At 38.4% G+C, this 21085-nt stretch overlaps 1 protein-coding gene across 3 annotated transcripts in view; it reads left to right on the top strand.

The window, feature by feature from the left end:
* The window catches only part of MLLT3 (MLLT3 super elongation complex subunit), a gene marked incomplete at its 5' end in the record, with an annotated part of 259908 nt that overhangs the window by 27623 nt on the left and 211200 nt on the right, over positions 1 to 21085 (top strand). The gene's annotated exons all lie outside the window — the stretch shown is intronic.

Genomic DNA, 21085 nt, shown 5'->3' with positions numbered 1-21085 from the left:
TTTATGACCTTTCTAAGTTTTTAGCCTCTTATTAGTTACCTTTTTGCCAGTTCAATTTTTTATAATTTTTCCCCGTTTTTTATTGTCTGTTTTCACAGGGTTGTCAGTCAGTGTACCTAGTCTGCCACGTAGATTACCAGTTTATTGTAAAAGGATATAACTCAGGAACAGTCAGATGGAAGACATGCATAGGACAAGGTATGGGGAAAAGGCATGGAGATTCCTTCCCCACTCCCTCCAAGCGCTCCACTCTCCCCAAATCTCCATGTGTTCACCAACCCAGAAGCAGTATGTGTTACATTTTTTAAAAAACCTTGGAGGATCTTCACAGTGTCCCTTCCAAACTAAAAAAATAATGGGTAACTGAAGTGTTGGTGAAGAATACTTTAGAGTATTAATTATGTTGCTTGTTAAATGGAATTCTGTGTTATTAGAAAGTCCCCCCGATATGCTCATAAGAATTTAGTAAGCTAATAAATTCATTAAATGTAAAGGGAAATGTGAAGGCTTTGGTAATATACACTTTCTTAACATTTAATTATGACAAAAAGTATATGTTACGAGAATAATGCAGCAGACGTTCATATGCCACCATTCATTAACATGTAACCATATTTGGCTTGTGTGTATCATTTAAAAGTGAGTTGCAGTCACCATATTTGAGCCTTTAATACTTAGGGCATGTGTCCCCTAAGACTCAGGATGTTGTCCTGTGTAACAGTGTTATAATTATCACTCAAGAAAGAAAGAATCAATTTGTTTGTAATAATGCCAGGCCTATTTAAACATCCAGCTGTCTCCTAAATATCTCTTTTCCCAAATCAGGATCCCATCAAGTTTTATGCAAGTCTTTAGTTTTGAGCATCCCCATACCTTTTATTTTTTATTTCCATGAAATGACAGCCTCCTCAACTTTATTTTGAAGAATTTGAAACCTACAATAAAGTTGAAAAAGTAGTACAAGGAATGCCCACGTTCATCAATTGTTAATACTTTTCTCCATGTACTTTATGTCTTTGTTTATATTTATACCTCTCAATCGTTTGAAAGTAAGTCGCAGATATCATGGCCTCTTACCAAAGCCCTAAGTACTTAACGGTGTATCTCCTAAGAACAATAATTTTCTCCTGTAAACCATAAAACCATTGATCGCATCTGAGATTTAATGTTAGCCTTAAGATGTCACGTCTCCTTGGTATCCTTTAATCTAGGACATTTCCCATGCCTCCACCTTTTTCCCCCTTCTGATCTTGACATTGATATCTTTTAGGAAGCTAAGCCAGTTGTGTTATAGAATTTCTTACAATCTGGATTTGTCTGATCATTTCCTCATAGTCATTTAACTTGAATTCTCTGGAGTTAGATCTGTAAGCTTTGTTGCATTTAGGTTAAGTATATTTAGCAAGACACTTCCATAGGTATTTCTTGTTGCACTTCACATCGGGAGGCACTTAGTGTTGATTATCCCAATATTAGTGATATCACTAATGCTTATCACTTGGTGGAAGTGGCAAAAGCTATTGAAAAGATACACTTTTCCCCTTGCAATTACAAAGTGACTGTGTGACGATACTTTGTATCTTTCACATGTCATGTTCCACAATGGTCTTTCTTATAATGATTTTAGCATCTACAGATGATCCATTGTGGATGAACCAGAATTAGCTATTACACTGGAATTGCACACTGGTTATTTTCCTAGTTTTGTAGTACTGTGTTTAAAAGGATAGGTATAGGATTTATTCCATTCCCCATTTTTATCGATTACTATATGGTTTTTGAATCAGTTTATATCATGGCAAATGCTTTCTGTGTTTGATTTTATGGTTAATTTAGTGAAATCTGTGATAATATAAAATTCTCTATGTAACCTAATTTCTCCAATAATTTTTAAATGTTGAGGTCTGTTGGAGGTGGGTCTAAGGGGAGGGAACTGATTCTAGTCAAATGTTTATAGTCGTTTTAATTTACAGCATTGAAGCCCTTGTTTCTTGCTTTTGGATATGCTGTGGCTTCTGAAGAGCTATGCTGTTTCAGAAGAAATTTCTGCCTCTGTAGATTTAGCTACAGTTCAGGAAAATTTTGTGACCTTTTATTAAGTTCTGGGCATGGACATCAAGAATGCCATCATACACTTAACAGCTTTGGAAGCAAGTGTTGGAATGTAACTATATAAACTTTTTTTTTTTTTTTTTTTTTTTTGCTTTTTGCCTTCTCTTTCATTGCTTCTTTGGTTTTATCACCAGGGATGGGTGTGAAAGCAACTTGTCTGAAATTTTGTTGCCCTTAGGGAGTGACTTAAAATTCCCAGGATAGTTGTAGAGCTGATTCTTGATCTTGGAATGATGGAACAGACCTCCTGGTAATCTTCTCCCTGAAGTGAACGTGGATTCTAGGAGGGGTCTGACGAGTCCTGAGTGTAATGGTGGGGTTTTCTTTTTGTTTGTTTGTTTTTGGTTTCATTTTCTTTTGCTGATGTACTTTATTAAGGAAATTCTCAAACTTTTGGAGGTAATGTTTACTTCAAATTTTAAAAATGTGTAGCCAGCTGTAGTGTTATCTGCTGAATTGTGTCCCCCCAGCTGTCATATTTTTATGTTGAAAGTACAACCCCCCAGCTAAGAATGTAACTGTACTTGAAGATGGAGTCCGTAAGGGGGCAGTTACAATTAAATGAGGTTATTAGGATGGGCTCTAATCCAGTATGACTGATGTCCTTATAGAAGAGGAGATTCAGAAACAGGCGTAAAGAGAAAAGACCCTGTGAAGGCACAGGGAAAAGATGACCATCCATAAGCCAAGGAGAAGGAGGCCTCAGGAGAAATCATTGTGGCTGATACCTTGATCTTGGACTTTTGGCCTCCCGAAATGTGGGAAAATAAGTCTCTGTTGTTTAAGCCACCTGGTCTATGGTATTTTGGCATGGTAGCCTGAGCAGAATAATACACCATACGATCCAGCCATAGTGCTACATATTTATCCATATATATATATTACGTTTTAATAAATTTAATATATAACTTAAATTACATTTTAATAAATTTAATATATAATTATTCTGGCTTGTATCTTAAGCTACATGTAAGGCAGGAAAGGGGCAATATGGCTTAGAAATAACCAAATGCTAGGGTTAAGTAAGGATGGATTATGAGCTTAAAAATCCAATTTCTCATCTTCCATTTTATGTTATTGAGATATGTGATTGGAATAGGTAAACTGTCCACCCGTGAACTTGCCCTGTTTTCTCTCTGATACAGGTCTTTATCGGTTTCACTTGGGAGTGAAAATATGTTAATAGGATTGGTAGCTCACCAGTTCCTATTCATTCTGTTTCTTCAGCATCTCTTAAAAAACACTCTTCTTTTGTTTTCCATTGGAGAACTCATTTTCCTGCTTTTAGTTTAATCTTCCTTAGAAACTGTCCTTCACATTTAATACACATCCAATCATTCACTTCCCTGCTTAAACACCTTTGTCTTAAAAGCCTTTTTCTGTGAAAAATTTTACAAGCAAGATACTCCTCAAAGGCTGAGTCCACTGTTTGGACATAGTTTAATTTTCAGATGATCCTTCGTTCTCCAAACATTTCATTATTTCCTTCCTTTGTGTAAGTTGTCCCCCTGAGTCTGGAATGCCCTTGGTGCCACACCTGGAGTCAGTTCCCTTTTTATGGCCTTCAGCACTCGCAGGTTGTTTTAAAATGTCTGTTTATAAGTTTGTCCTGTGGGCCAGGGTGAGTCCTTTTGTGGCAGCATTTGCTGGACACACCTGTCAGATCACTACCTACAATGGAACTATCTTAAAAATATGCTGCTTCCTGGACCCTCTTCCAGTTGTATGAACTTAGAATCTTTTAGAGTGCAATCTGGGAAGCTGCATTTTAAGCAAGCTCCCTGGTGATTCTGAATTGGAGCACCTCTGCCCTGGAGTAGGGGGAACAACTTCACTCATCCCTAGAGTCCCTGCCCTTAGTAAGTTAGAAAAAACATCCCGGATAAATTAGGAAGAACAATAAACTAGGTTTGAAAAAGCAGTCCAACAGGTTGAAAAATGCCACTAAATTTACTAAAGTGCCAACATTATTTGAAAGTAATATGGATTTAAAAACCCTCTGAAACTCAAGTCTTCAAAATGTTGATATTATTTTGTATTACTTTGGAATAGATATATTGGGGGGTGGGTAATGTGATTAAATGTCCCTTGTGTTCTTTTTTTTTTTTTTAATGTCAGGATAGCAAAAACGTGTAGAGACTCTCTACTTAGCACTAACGTAAAGGGGATTTGGAATTCCTAGGAGGGCACAACTGCCATTTTCATCTATCCTGGCTTCTTGGATGTTTAGAAGCTTGAAGGGAGTTGTTTGTTGCCCATTGAAATGGATGTAACAGCTGAGGAGGTTAGAGTGCTTGGTGCAGAGAAAGGTAGACAAAGGTTTTCCAGCTTCTAACAACTGGCATAGATGACTTTGCAAACAGGCTGCTCATTACCTGCAGAATGTCTTGTCCCGGCAGATAACTTGCCATATAGAGGGCTGCCTAGAAATCTCCGGTTAACACCATGGTCTGGAGTACTAGTGCTGTTATAGGGGGAACTCAGGAGATACAAAGCTATGAACAGAATCTCAAATTCTCTTTTTTTTAAATTTTTTTTTTAAGATTTCCCAGTGTACTCTAAAACTGCATTATGGATTTTTTTGTGTCTTATAATTTATGTGTTATTGTATTATTACCAAGTGGAAAGATTAGGGGACTCCTTTGTCTTGGAGATGGAGTCCTGGATTTGAATTCTGGCTTTGCTGTGTGCTAAAGACCATGTAGGGAGAAAGTTTCCCTAATCTCCAAGAGACTCTGCTTTCTTTTACATAGAATGAGGATGGACAGATTAGCTTCTTCCACTTCACTCAGAATAGTGATAATGGGATTGAGTAAAAAAGAGATTATGTATGAGAATGTGTTGTAAATGATAAAATGCTAATAAATCAGTGATGTTAAGAAATTTATTACTATCTGCCATTACCAAAAGAATGTTTTGAGTAAATAGTCTGATTTACAGTTGATTATAGCTTAAAGTTTTAGCCATGAAAGAAAATCATTTTTATCTATTTTGGGTCTTACTGGTTTTCAAAAAAGTTTTCTTTGTAGATGTGAACCCATTGGGAAATAATTTTCTCCACTTGCTTATCTCTTGGAAATATGCAGTAATTAAAATATCAACTTTTGTTTAAAACACTTAAGAGAAATTAGCACGTTAACATTATTTTAAACTGCAGAATCATGCCTTTGTTTTTTAATGCCTTTTATTTTGTACTTGACGCCTTAAAAAAGAATTGGCTGGCTACTACCTAGAGAGTTTGAAGAAAATTAATCAATCAGATTTACTACTCAGGAAAGAATCATGCTTTTGGTTTAAAAACAGATTGGAGGTTTCATTGCAAACTTTAAAAAAGTCTAAATAAAGGATGTAGAATATAGATAAGAAAAAAGAGTATTATACTAGGAATAGTTCTTTCCTAGTCTCTTATATTTTTTCTTTCTTTTCTTTTTTTTTCTGCTCCCACCCCCACCTGTTAGAGAAGGGGCAGCTATTTCTTTTCCTGTCCTCACCAGCAAGGCCCACTGCTTCACTGCTTTTTCTCCCTTCCTTCCTCTCCTTCTTGGAAGGAAAGAAGTAAAAAAAATTTCTTTGAGGCTTATTAGGGGCTTTAAAAATGAGTTTGATTTGTGACCTGTCATAGTTTGAATCATTTGCTTCCATGGTATTTTGCTTATCTCAGCTTCCCAGCTGCATGCCCAACTTCTGCCTCTTCTCTTCTTGGCAGGTTAGTTTAGCTTATTTTTAAGGAGTAGAACCAGTTGTCCCCCTTCCTCCCCCCCCCACAACCTTACCCCACCCACCCCTCACCCTGCTTCCAGTGATTTTCCAGGGGGATTGGGGTCAAACAACTCAATTCCCATTCCCACCCCCCCCCTTTGTTTTCCATCACTGAGTAGCCTTGACTTCCTGATCATGGCAGAGTACCCATCCATATTATATTTATTCTTTTTGAAAGACTTTGTGATTTAAAAGTCAGCTGCCAGTGAGGAAAAGATAATGGATGCAGGTCTCTAACCAGTCAATACAGTAAGAGTGAGGCTGACCATTGGTGATAGTCAGTGTTCCCTCCCTTCTCCCCCTGTGTATCTGTCAATTTAATGTTTCTTGGTCCTGAGTGCATTAGAAAAGTCTAACACATTAGTATTGGATGGGGCCCAAGCGTCTACATCTCTAGCAGGCAGCACAGGTGATCCCACTCTAAGGTGGCCATAGGACCACACTTTGGAAAACATACTTTTAGAATAGTGAAAATAGCATGTTGCAGACACCTCACCAAAGAAAATATACAGATGTCATATAAGCGTATGAAAAGATGTTCAACATCATATGTCATTATAGAATTGCAAATTAAAACAACATGAAATACTACTACCCACCTATTAGAATGACTGAGACCTAGAACACTGACAACACCAAATGCTAGCAAGGATGTGGAGAAATAGGAATTCTCATTCATTGCTGGTGCAAAATGTTACGGACACTTGGGAAGACACTTGGAAATTTCTTACACAGCTAAATGTACTCTTAACGTGTGTTATGCTCTGAAAGTTTGTATCCCCCTCAAATTCGTATATTGAAGTCCCAAACCTCAATGTGACTGTATTTGGAGATGGAGCCTTTATGGAGGTAAGTAAGGTTAAATGAGGTAAAAAGGGTGAGGCCCTGATCTGATAGTATTAATGGCCTTATAAGGAGAGACTTGGAGCAGTAGAGAGACTGCTCTCTCCCCCTCCTTCCCCCCCGCTCCCCGCTCAGCCATGTGAGGACCTAATAGCCATCTACCAGCCAGGAAGAGAGCTCTCACTAGAAATTTAATGAGCTGGCACCTTGATCTTGGACTTTTTAGCCTCCAGAACTATGAGAAATAAATCTCTGTTGTTTAAGCCACCCAGTCTATAGTATTTTGTTATGGCAGCCCAAGCAGATTAATACACAATAGCATTCAGCAATCGTGCTCCTAAGTATTTACTCACATGAGTTGAAAACTTATGTCCACACACAAAAACAATATATGAATGTTTAAAACAGCCTTTATTCATAATTCCCGAAATTAGAAGTAACCAAGATGTTCTTCAATAGGTGATGGGTAAACAAACTATGGTACATACATACAATGGAATATTTTTCAGCAACAAAAGAAATGAACTATCAAACCACAGAAAGATATGGAAGAACCTTGAATGCATATTAGTAAGTGAAAGAAGCCAGTCTGAAAAGCATACATTTTGTATCATTCCAACTCTGTGACGTTCTGGAAGAGGCAGAACTTTGGAGGAAGTGAAAAGATCAGTGGTTGCCAGGGGTTTTGTGGGGGAAGGAAGGATGAATAGGGGGCACACAGGGAACTGTTAGGGCAGTGACATTGTTCTGTATTATACCGTAATGGTGGATATAAGGCATTATGCGTTTGTGAAAACTGGGTGAATTACAGCACAAAGAGTGATCACTAATGTAAACTATGGACTTTAGTATTGGTGCATCGGTAGTAACAAACGTCTCACACCAGTGCAAGATGTTAATAATAGGAATGTAGTGGGGTGAGGTGAGATGGAGTAAGGGAAAATATGGGAACTCTGTATTCTCTGCTCACTTTTTTCTGTAAACCTAAAACTGCTCTAAAATGTACAGTTTATTAATTTTTAAGGGCATTTTGGGTTCAGTCTTGTTTCGTAAGGGAGAGGACTGAAATCAAGATGCTTTAAAAATTCAAAATTTTTTTTCATGGATTGAGCATCAGATACAGACTTTGTTCTGTTTTAAAAATGAGGGAAAAAAGAGAAAAACGGAGACATCTTCAAACTGCAAGGGGTTTACTGTCCTTAAGCAGTGATAGCACCTTCAAATGCCTTTCTGTGGTTGTTTATCATTTAGAGAAAGAACCAAAGGTAGTGGTATTTCTCTTACCAAATTAAAGGGTTAGTTCTGTGAAGAAATGTTAGATGTGAAATATTTTCCTGGTACCCGATAAAATTGTGTAGCGTTTCCCGGTCATTGAGTGGGTAGCAGATGAAGTTAAGGAGCTTCAGCGACTGAGGATGGATGGAGTCCTCTTCAGTATCTCCTGTTGACTACCAGGGGCCTAACAGCTTGAGTCTATTAATTAGCTGTCCTTGTTCCTGAACTCTGGTTTGAGACCTGCCTGTTAGAATAGGAGCCAGCCACCCCAAGAGTTAGCGAATTGCTTAGCCTCTTTCTGTTGCCCCCCCAATTTTTTTTTCTCCAAGCAAATTTTTAGTGTGAGTTAGAGAAGACTTCTTCAGGCTGCCCTTTTAATCATTAAAGTGGCCTCTTAGAACTCCTGATTTAATGAAACGATAAAAATATTTTGTAATTAGCAGATCAAAGCACTACTGTGGCTGCTGTTTACATTGTCAGTATGTAAATGGAACTTCTAAAGGGAGTGAAAAGAATTTGTTTAACACCTCTTTAATTTTGTTTATGTAATTCTTTTGCTTAAACATCTCCCCCACTACCACTTCACATTGATAATGCTAAGGTAAACATTAACTTCCCCCCTCTCACTTTAGTATCAAAGAACTTAAGAAACAACAGTGTCTGAATTGTCGAAGTTTACTATATTTAAGTCAGAATTTACTATATGTGAGTTCAACCGTCCTCTAAAATGAAACATGATCTTGAAAGGTTCATCCATCAGCCCTAAGTCATAAATGAGTCTATTGATAACTTGAATTTAAAGAAGCACCAAGGATTTCCCTGGTGGCGCAGTGGTTAAGAATCTGCCTGCCAATGCAGGGGACAAGGGTTCGATCCCTGGTCCGGGAAGATCCCACATGCCATGGAGCAACTAAGCCTGTGCGCCACAACTACTGAACCTTTGCTCTAGAGCCTGTGAGCCACAACTGCTGAGCCTTCACTCTGGAGCCTGTGAGCCACAACTGCTGAGCCCATGTGCCACAACTGCTAAAGCCCACGTGCCACTACTGAAGCCCGTGCGCCTAGAGCCCTGCTCCGCAACAAGAGAAGCCACCACAATGAGAAGCCCACGCACCTCAGTGAAGAGTAGCCCCCGCTCGACACAACTAGAGAAAGCCCGCGCACAGCCACGAAGACCCAAAGCAGCCAAAAATAAATAAATAAATAAATTTATTTTAAAAACAAAATAGCACCAAAAAGTATTGGATGTAGCCGTGGTAAATCTTGAATTGGAATTTGGCACTGTCCTTCCGTGTGAATAAACAAACGCAACTTAGCTTGCATGGCTTGTTCGGAATATACTGTATATTTAAAAATAAAATCTGTTGACAGAAGCTTTTCTGTTTAGGTGGTTAGGCAGGTTGGCCCTTGTTAATTGCTGTAGATTCAGTGTAATCCCTCACACTGGAGGATGGGGCACTGTCTCCTTTGGCACTCTAATCTGATATGATTAGAAGGTTCTGTCTGATATGGCAACTATTTTAAATAAAAATGAACAGTGACCGCTTTATTTCAAGGTGCTACCTGGGCATGTTTGGGGAGGGGAGGCAAAAGGGAAACATTGGTAAGTCTTGCCTGTCTGGAAGGAAAACTACCGTCGACCCATGAACAACACGGGGGTCAATCCACATATATTTTATAGTCCATTCCTCTGCATGCTCGGATTCAATCAACCACAGATTGGGATACTGAAAAATATCTGGTGTAAATGGACCCTCACAGTTCAAACTGCATCGTTCAGGGGTCAACTGGTACATTGTATTTCAAGTCATTCCATCCCTGACTGCTTTTTGGTTGCAACCTTGGTCATCTGTAGGACTAGTCATTATATACTGAGTGTTCTGGATAAAACTGCTCAAAGCAAATGGATTAAAAAGCTGTCCTAAGAGAACCCAAGAACTTGTCTTATGAAGGTTCGCAGCTTTACAGTGGTGGGTCCCAATTTGAATTTATTCAGGACTGAAAAGAGTGGTGGTATGTCTGTGCAAGGGTATTTGTCAAGAGATTGGTTTTGAGTTCTAAACTGAGCTGGAAAAAAAAAAAGTCGTGTTAACTAAAGGCAAGGTGTTAGATGTAACTCTTGTCACTGTCTAGTTAACCGCGATGGATTTGCTTTGGTTAATAACTTCCATAAATGGAGAGAAGAGATTTGACCTTTTTGTTTGTTTTAAGGACTTGTTAAATGCTCACAGGGAAGAAAGAGAGCAAAGAAGGAAGTGGGTGGCACTGTCTTTAGGACCATTAGCAAGGCTGGAGTTGTGTGCACGTTAATGACTGAGCTGGGTAGTCTCTTTATGTTGTGAGACTGTGGTAGCTAACCCAGAGCACTTGGGTCTCGCTAAGGTGACAACGAGCAAGGGCTTGCTTTTGGGGGGCCTCATTTGTATAACTGGGATAGGACCGCATTGCTCCCTATTTGCCTCACACAAGTCTGGTGAGATTTAACTAGTTGTACATAGAAGAAGCTACCTGGGGCCTGCATGTAAGTTGTATTTACCCCATGCCTGCCCCTCCCCTGAAGAAAACAAAACTTCCTTTTCCCTCCCTAGGTGTTCCACTCTGACCTCTGAGGGTCAGCAGGCTGGAGGCCTGCTTCACACCTACACTGTCCTGTCTAGTTTCCCCTCTGTGTCCCTAACTTGACTTTGGACTTAGTCGTGGGGAAAAAGAGTAAGGTTAGAAGAAAGCTCTTTCGCTCTAACCACAAGACTGCATTTCCTCATACCTTTCATATTTTGCTATTTCATAGAATATTAACTTTGTGTACCCCCATAATGGCTCTCGTCAGCTCCCTGCTAAACGTTTCTTTTAAAAAGATTTATTTATATGTATTCTTTCAAAAGTCAGGATTCTTGCGCATAAATTACTAGGGTACTTAAAAGTCTGATTTGGAGAGATGCTTTTTAAGTCTCCTCATGGCTCTTTATAGAAGCCTGTTTCCCCTTGTTTCTCCATGATGCTAATTTGATTTATCCTTATTCTTAACCCTGTTTTCAAAAACTGTTAAACGTTTTACATCCTTTGACGTAGCACTGCCCAATAGAAATAGAAGGCAAACCATGGTTGTAATTTTAAGTTCTCTAGTAGCTACATTTTAAAAAAAAGTAGAAACAGGTAAAGTTAATTTGTTAAAATATAATTTTTTAACCTAGTATATCCAAAATATTATCATTCAATTTGCAGTCAATGTAAACAATCACTAAGGTATTTTACATTTTTTCATACTGAGTCTTCGAAATCTGGCGTGCGTTCAGATTTCACAAAATATGCAGTTAAAAAAGTAGATTAGTATACTCGAATTGTTCCAAATATATTCAGGTTTCTTGGTAATTGATCAGTTATATTTTAAACATTTAAATTAATTAAAGTAAAATAAAAAATGCAGTTCCTCAGTTGCACTAGTCACGTTGCAAGTGCACCATGGCCACATGTGGCTGCTAGCTGCTGTACTGGACGGCCGGCATAGTGTTCTTTATCTGTCATTTTTTCTTTGATAGGTTTCCCATTTTCAGATAGTGAATCTGAGGCCCGGATTATTAATCAATCATTTTTTTTTCATTATGCTCTTGTAATATTTAGAACATACCATAACTCAGAGTGATTCAGAAATTTTGAGCACACATTTTGTGCCAGATATGACCAGGGAAGGGATGATTTACCTAGATTTATTTTTACTTCATCTAGCAGTTCTTAAATTCCTATTTAGTGAAGGTCAGTGGAAGAGTCTAGAGTAGAATCCAGGTCTTTCAGATTGTTGTCTGTCTCTTCTTTTGTGCTCGATTCTACTAATTCCCCTTGCTATGGAGTATTTCCTTTCACGAGTGATAAGAATTTAAAAGGAATCCTTTTCTGTTTAGTGGCATTGACCTGTTGAAACCTGTTGAAACCATACCACTCCAGCCAGTTTTAGCAGGGAGGGATTTGGTATAGGAAATTAGGTCCTTCATGTATCTTGGAGGAGCTGGAAGAGCAGGCTCTGGGGTTGAGTTTCTAAGAATGACTCCCAGAATAACACTGTAGAACTGGCTAGCCAGGGAAACTGCTACCTGTGCTGTAATCAAAAAGCTGAGCAGTCAAGCAGCCTCCCATCTTATAGTAGCAGGGGTCAGGACCTCATAGCCTAGCTGGCAAAATGATGTGGGTGTTGGCTGTTGGGTTTGAAGCTGGGGACCGAATACCGGGACTTCAGCCTCAGAAGCACAGCCCTGCCTGATAGCGCTACCTCTTCTTTTCCGATCTGTCATGGTTGCGTCTGGCAGAAGCTCTGGTAATGTGGTCTTTCTTCTCTTGCTGTCCTTTTTTGTGCAATAAAGGGGCTAGAATAGATGTGAATGAACAAGCGTGCAATAGTTGCCCAAGTGGTTACTAACTTATTGGTATAGAAGTCAAAGATTGGGCCAGTGGGAATCTTCACTGAACCTGGGGCTATTTGTCTTGCTGAGATAATTTCACTGCGTGAAATCGAAGTGTAGTCAATTTACAACGTTGTGTTTGTTTCAAGTGTACAGCAAAGTGATTCAGTCATACACACACATACATATTCTTTTTCAGATTCTTTTCCATTATAGGTTATTACAAGATATTGAGGATATGTTGTTTTATTTTATTTTCTCTTGAGGTCATTCCTCCAGGTCAGTAACTTCTGGAAAGATATGGACAAACTGTAATACTCCTGGACCAAACTTGATTATTCCATACTTTGAAAACCTTAGAGTTCAATTCTACATGAATATATCAGTGTTGTTTAAATATTTATGTTACTGTTCTGTCCTACTTTGTGATGTTTTTGGTGTCTGAACATTCAAGGTCTTTAAAATGTGGAAGAGGGGAGAAAGTTTGAAATTTTTGCCCTACTATTGTTCTAACTGGGTTATTAAATACATCAAACATGGGGATAAGTCACTATAAGGAGCAGAATGTAATTTTGGAAGAGGCAAGTAGAAAGAGTTAACGTTTCTTTGGATTGTTGTGGGTCAAAATAATAGACATTGGGCAGTGTTACAGAACTAATCCTGGTATAAAATACAATACTTTACCATAGCGACTTCTCACAGAACTCTTGTTCTTCAAAATGTGTATAAATCAAATAATTTGAAAATTCAAACACTGGACTTAGGTTCAGTTGTACCTAATTTATCATTCTTTTATTGCATCTCTAAATGTTTAGTGTATCTCATTGTGATTACTATAAGCAGTGGGTCTCTAAATGGGGTCCCCAGCAGCAGCATCACCTGGGAACTTGTTAGAAATGCAAATTCCTGGGCTTCATCTCAAACCTTTTGAATCAGAGATCCTGGGGGTGGTGCTCAGCAACCGGCCATCTGCATTTTAACAAACCCCTCCAGGTGGTTTTGATTTTCAGTTTAAGAGCACTGACATTAAATGAATCAATATTCTTCCTATCCCACTCACTTCTGTCAAAAAAAAAAAAAGGCAAAAATATTTTGTCCTTGGGCAAGTAACTTAACTTCTCTGTATCTCAGTTTCTCTTCTGTGAAATGGGAAAATTTATAGTTTTGGGTTTTGACTAGGATTAAATGAGATAGATGATTGGTGTCATATGCATAAAATAGTTCAATAATTAATTACTATTAACATTATTTTTATTATAGCCCCGTTTTTCAAAAATACTTTTGGATGTAGCAACTTCATTCCAGTTTACCAAGGCGAGACTTAAGATGGACAAACACCTAACCTGTTTGGTTTAGTCCTCTTAAATTATGTCACATTCTATAATTTATATTTCAGGTCACATTTAGCTAATTATAGCTTTGTTTTTAGCCAGTTTAAAAAATGAAATTTATTTGAATTTCTTCTAACTTCTTTTTTAGGTCTTCTTCTATTTATCTCCATTTTAGTGCTGTTATTTGTATCATGTTTAAGTAGTTTTAAAAAAATCCTTTTTTACTCTGACCTAGTTTTCAAACTTGGTGGGCAACATGAAAAGATCAACAGGAGAACAAACCAGATGGTTTCTTTAGGTAGTAGCCTGGAGGTACTTCTTTTTGTATGCAGGAGTATGCTTTTTAAAGGAGAGATTGTATCTATTCATGGAGAAAACACTTTGAGCTAGAAGAGGTTTTCTTATTTTAATTTTCTTTCAGATAATACAAAGGTAGGTCAGATATTTTCTTTGTTCCTGAAGCTAATAAGTGGAATGAGAAATCTCAGAGTTGTAAGCTCACCTGAGTTCAGAAGACTTAAATAAAATACTCCTTTACAAAGTTAAATAGCACTATATGAAAATACATCTTTGTTTGCTAAGGGGTGATGTGTATGTGTGTATGAGTGGTGGTCCTGGTTTTGTTTGTGTGAATGAGCATGTTTCTGTACTACAAAGGCATGTCGTTCTATTTTCAGTGAGTAGTTTTACTCGTAGCTTCTTTGTATGTTATACAGTCTAGCAATTGTGTAGTTAGTTTACAAAGTCTCTGTATGACTCATCTTCAGGCTATGGCGTTTGCAAGTTACACTTAAAGGTCAGAGTCTATTTAGTCTTTAACCCAGCCTTTTCTAAGTGGGAAGTGAGAGTCAAAAGGAGTAAAAAGTATGGAATTTGTTGGCTCTGGATTGAGACCAGTATGTTTTTTGGGGAAGGGGCTGCCTTTTAAAGGAGAACAATCAGTATTGCTTGGAATTCCTAGAATTGCCAATTAATTTGAGATGTAAACTTTTTTTTTAAGTGTTGTTCATTAAAGCAGGCCTTGGGATTTAAATTTTTGCTTAAATGTTTAATTTCTGTATCACACTGACAAAAACAACAAACTAAGAAATTCTTAAGGATTCAGAATTCCTTTTTGCCCTCATGTCATAAATATGCATACATCTAAATCTGTTTTGTTGTCATAGACATTCCAAAAATCTTATTTAAACAAAAACAGTTTGAAGTAATTAGCTTGAAATATTGTTAAAACAACAGTGATGGATGTAGGAGAAATAATTTTTATATGTTCATTTGAAAATGTAGTGTTTAGCCTTATTTTACTCTTATAAGCATTTATAGTAAGCGTTAGAATAACAAAATACAAAATTGAAAAAGCAAAATATTTTGAGTACTCAGTTGCTTTTTATTACTACCAAGCTAGTAAGGCAGAAAAAGCTAGTAAGGGAGAAAATTAAGATTCTATGACTTGATTCTTTGGAATTCTGACTGTTGTCACTGTATAAACAAATAAAGCAATCTCTGGCTGCTCACAGAGTTTTTGTCCCTTGGACAGATATAATGTCCTGGCATTTTTCATATTCTATTATCAAAGCCAAGGTCTAGAATTTTAAGTGGGAAGTTGGCTCTGAAATAATGAAATGCCAAACAAAGCCCATCTGAAAGTCCAATAAAGTAAAATTATAGTATTGCAAAATAAGAGAGTTACTGAACTAAATCCCCACAATTTGAGGATCTTTGCTATAAAGATGTTATTGTGTTATGAGAGGGGAGGGGCGGTAGTTTGGGCCAGCTGGGGGCATTACTTTGATCCACAAATGGGGAGCTGAGGGTTCATTTTTCCCTTGGGGTTACTGAGGAGGAAGAATGCTGGCTGGTACCGACCACAGCGCATTATGTGGGGATGAAGCCTTTACTGAGCTTCTGCTTCGTGTTGAGAGCCAAGCACTGAGTTAGGCGCTTTACATATAAATAGGTATTGTTAGCGCCACTAATAGGGACCAAAAGTGAGATTGGAAGTGGCTAAATGATGACATGCCTAGGGTCATGGAGCTTGTAAACCGAGAAGCTGGGACTTGAAATTGTCTCTTTACTCCAAATCTCTTTCTGAAACTGGGTGTTCTGAATACTGAGGACGCTGCTGAGTTTCCCATAGCGCTGGTTTGCCGAAGTTTCATTATAGGTTGTTTTCATCAGCTTGTGCATTTTTCATAACATCCAAGTACAGTTTTAAATATGTTGTAGGAAATCCGCTCTATAATCTTCCTGACATCTCTAGACTTTGAAAAGTCTTAAGATTTCTTGGTAACTGTTTTGTTTGGGTGTTAATTTGGGAGCATAGATGCTTGCTATTCAGGGTGGACTTACTACTTGTATTGAGGGAGTGAGCCTGTTTTACAAGGATCGACACTGCGTCCTGATGCCTGCAACAGCCAGCCCATGGGAGCTTTTGGGATCTAAAAGACAGTTTTTGCTTATTAGCAGTTACTTTGAGCAAGTTACCTGGCTTCTCTAAGGTTCACTTTTAGTAAAATAAGAATGACAGTGGTTTCTTTAGGGGGGTTGTGAATAACACAGTGCTAGGCACAGAAGCACTCTGCTATGGTTGATCTTTACATATAAATACCATATAAATAGGTATTGTTAGCGCCACTAATAGGGACCAAAGTGAGATGGGAAGTGGCTAAATGATGACATGCCTAGGGTCATGGAACTTGTAAACTGAGAAGCTGGGATTTGCAATTGTCTCTTTACTTCAAAATCTATTTCTGAAACTGAGTGTTCTGAACACTGAGGGCGCCACTGAGTTTCCCATACCGCTGGTTTACTGAAGTTTTATTACAGGTTGTAATCATCAGCTTGTGTATCAGTTTATGGAACTTTTAATTCTTCTTGATGTATTCCTTTTACAGTCATTTTCCCCCCCTCGGTCTTGAGGATGGACAGAAGGAATGTAAACGCTACTCTTACTTAGGGTCCAGGCTCTGGATCGTTTTACTTTGGGAATTTTTTGAAGTAGATTAATTTCTCTCTTTCTACCTGGGAGTTTCCTCTCCTGTTTTTCTCTCAGACATCCTGAAGACAAAGATGTGATCACATCCTTGGTTGAAATCACTACTCCAACTCCACTCTGCTTAAACTCTCTAAATCTCAGTTTCTTCATTTCTGAAATGGGCATACTACTTGTACTTCCTCTCAGGGTTATTAATGAGGATTAGGTGAGAGTACAGTCAAATTATTTGTACATAGCAAGGGCTCAATCAACTTTAGCTGAAAGGGGAAAATAAACCTTTTTTAACATGATATTTGCCCTTCAGGAAAAGGAATTAATTTGTTTTACTTTCTATTGGGCTATTTTTGTCAGATTCTTTTCATTCTGTACTTATTACATTCTTGCTTGAAACTTTGTTTATGTGGATTTCTGCGTGTGTGTGCCTCAGAGCACAATGGTTTTCTCTTAAATTTGCACCTTGCTACAGCTTGGTTTACTGTGACAGAGGTGGCTTCTACAGGCATCCAGATGAGAGCATCATTCTTCACCAGAAATGTTTTAGCAATATCATCAGGCTAGTAGTAAATATTTACTTCTGAACACAAAGTGGTATTATTTTTGTTGAAAAGCTCACAGAAGAAAATAAAATAATCCAGAATCCCTCCGAGGGGTCGTTAGTATTAGCATTTTACTGTATGTACATACTTTTGTGCCCCTCCCTCTCTTTTTATTATGGAAATTTAAAGATATTCAGAAAAGCAGAGAGAATTATATAATAATAGTATTCACTACTTAACCTCACCTTCTTGTGTCATCAGTACCATCACCCAGCTTCCTTTTCCCCCTTTCTCTGAATGGATTTATTTTGAATTCATTCCTAGCCATCTATCTCCTCATTTAACCCATGAATATCTCAGTGGCAGATGCTTTTTTTTTTAACATCTTTATTGGAGTGTAATTGCTTTACAATGGTGTGTTAGTTTCTGCTTTATAATAAAGTGAATCAGCCATATGCATACATATATCCCCATATCCCCTCCCTCTTGCGCCTCCCTCCCACCCTCCCTATTCCACCCCTCTAGGTGGTCACAAAGCCCCGAGCTGATCTCCTTGTGCTATGCGGCTGCTTCCCACTAGCTATCTGTTTTACATTTGGTAGTGTATATATGTCCATGCCACTGTCTCACTTCATCCCAGCTTCCCCTTCCCCCTCCTCGTGTCCTCAAGTCCATCCTCTACGTCTGCGTCTTTATTCCTATCCTGCCCCTAGGTTCTTCAGAACATTTTTTTTTTTTTTTTAGATTCCATACATATGTGTTAGCATGCAGTGTTTGTTTTTCTCTTTCTGACTTGCTTCGCTCTGTATGACAGCCTGTAGGTATGCTTTTAAAATGTGATCGATCACAGTTCTACTCCCCACCGCCACCTCCACGTGACCCCACGTGCCTCTGATGCTTTAGGTCATATTCAAGTATCTCTGGCCACTGTATTTAATTCTTCTTAGCTTAGGGGTTCTGTTAGTTGATTTTTCATTAATTTGGAATTGTTGAGTAGCTATAGAACCAGGATTCCAAGTCAACATCTTATTTGTTGAGGCAGCTCTAGGTAGGGGATGGAGGTGGGACATTTTCCTGGATGGAGTTGAGGGATGTGGGGTTGGGAAGAGTTCTTGAAACGTGGACCTTTCTTTCTTTCTTTTTTTTTTTCTGAACTCTGGAGCTTTCAGAGTTAGAAGCCAAGTGTTAGTCTATATAGCCATTCTCGACTGAACTGAAGGCCTGCTTGGTTCGTGTATGAGCCAATTTGCTCATTTCAAAATATATGTTACTATTGGACATGTACCCAATGTCTTGGTCACTGGCCCATTTTATAAATCTGGGTAATGATGATAATGTGGTCAGGGCTATTTTACTGACCAAGTTGTGTAACGTTTCTTCTGTCCAGTGAATTCTTAAAGTTATGCTCTCTGGAAACCTGGCAAGGAAAAGGTGAACTGGTAAAGATGAATTAATTAATTCTAATTTCAGTGCTCAAATATGAAGATTTGCTAAAACAGAGTTTGACATAGAGTAGTTAACTATGCCATTTTATGTTTAAGCTCATTATTATTTGGGGTGGCTGTCAGTTGGCAACTTTGATAATTTGAGATTGCAATTAGCAAGGCTATTAACCTTTTTAAAAAAGTTTAGCAAAGTTAAACAATTCCTACTATTAAATTGAATTGTATATGAATTGGTTAAATAACTTATGTTAAACAATTTTACTGAGTAGAATACTACTTCTAGCTCTTTCGGTTATGGAAGCCCATAAGTTTAGATGCTTGGAGAAAAGAGACCCACCCTAATTTTAATGCTTTAACCCTATGTTTTAACATCGTAAATAGCTTTTTCTTGGCCTTTGAATGGTAATATTTTCTTTTGTTCTTGTGGGTGCTTCTGGAACTCCTTTTTTTCCCTAAGAAGTTTACACATTTTCAAACACAGTTCAGACACAGTTTGTAACCCACGAATGTCCTATTCCTAGGAAAGGTTGATGCCTTGGGAACCCTATAGGGGCTGGGTGGTGCCTTTAAGGCAGTAGGAGAGCCCTTCAGATCAGGGACAGAGCAGCCTTCCAGAATCCCAAATTGCTCTGGATACGTTTCACAAAAGACATCTGGATGTGCTGCTGTGCCTCAGTGTCCCTGTATTGGCTAACCATTGGTCATTTGGTGTACCACCTGGAGGCACAGGTCCAGATGCTATCTGTTCCTTTCCCCCTTTCCAAATTGCACGTGGGCATGGACATAGGCACATGTAAGGATACTGACATCTATTTCCTCTTGCCTCTGGAGCCCCCATCAGGACTCTTGTAGATTCCTGCTCCTCTATTGCTTTAACTTTAATCATTGATTGATTAAATATTTAGTGAGCACCTATTTGTACCAGCAGTGTGCCAGGCACTGGATAAGTAAGGCAGTTCTTGCTCTCATGGAGTGCATAGTTTGTTAGATGTGACAGATCTATAAACTGATAAGCATATACATGTTTAAGCATAGAACTGGGCTGGAAGGATACATATCAAATGGTTAGCAGGGGTTGGAGGGAGGAGAGAGTGCACCTGTTTTTAATGTTCGATGTCTAGGTAATATTTGAACCTGTTAGAAGCATATACTATTCAGGCAATTAAAGAGAAGATGCTGCTGTGTTAGGTACAAGAAACATACAAAAACAACAGTGGGGAAAGTGATTAGTTCCATGGGGTACAGGGGCCAAGGAATATTTTTTGAAACATTTTTTTCCCCCTTGAGTAGGAGGAGGAAAAGTGCAGGGTTAGGGAGAAGGCTTTTCATGTAGAGTTTCAACGGTGACTAGCTCACACCAGGTCTCTGCGCACTACAGCTTTTCCTTCCTGGGGAGTGGGGAGGTAGCATGCAATTGTATTTTCTTTGGGGACTTGGAATGTATGTGCTTGAATATATTTTAAATATATTCAGTACTTTTGAAAAGGTGCCATAATTGGTGATTAGGTTTATTAAAACTCATGATTAGAGGCGAACAATTAAACTGGTCTGTGGTTAACTTTGTTTCAATAGGAATATAACATTAAGTTGAAGCTTACCCTGCAGTGTATATTAGATTGGGAGCATGGCAGGTGTGGTCTTTATGGCAGTTGCCCTATAAAGGAAGTGAACAATTAGGTTCTCAGGTCAATTGGGGCACTCTGGAAGCTTTCCCTTTTGGGCAATGAATTGGTAAGTTAATTCTCAGGTCTTCTGCCCCAGGAGGGCACAGTTACAACTCACAGTGGTGGTGTTTTTTTTAAACTCATCTCTCCCAGCTCCTGAACCCCACTTTTTCTAAGTGTAGCTGATAACCCAGTGGAACCTAAACTTGATCATTGTGCAGTTTGATCAGCAGCACACTTGCAGAAGATAATCTTGTTAATTGGAAACACATGCTCAGGGAGGTATCCTTTTATTTTTCCAGTTGATGGGAGAAAACTACATACCCAGAAAAAAATACATGGTCAGTCAATACCCCCGAGATTTTTACCTAATTTATGTGGAATAAAGCACTTAATTCTTTGATTCTCTGTTCTTGTCAATACTGTAGTGATATCATTTCTGGAGGTTTGCAGGGTGTTTTCATTCTTTAACCATAGATAAATGGTAGGCTTGTGAGCTGAGTTTAGTGTAGAAAGCAGTCATATTAAGTGCCTGCACATACTGTGTGGTATTTCTTCCCCTTCCTACAAAACATTTGCCTTTTGGAAGAATGGATGGCTCAAGGGATTAGTGATGGGGAAGTGTGGAGGCTTTCACATTGGCTCAGATTTGACCTTGGTCAGTGATGCTTGAAAATCAGCACTATTTAATAGGCATTAAGAGAGCCCACTTTTTGATCCACTTCCAGTGGATAAAT

Source organism: Leucopleurus acutus, assembly GCF_964270905.1.
Source record: "Leucopleurus acutus genome assembly, chromosome: 7".
In the NCBI taxonomy this organism is placed as follows: Eukaryota; Metazoa; Chordata; class Mammalia; order Artiodactyla; family Delphinidae; genus Leucopleurus; species Leucopleurus acutus.
This window is presented reverse-complemented; position numbering and strand designations above follow the sequence as displayed.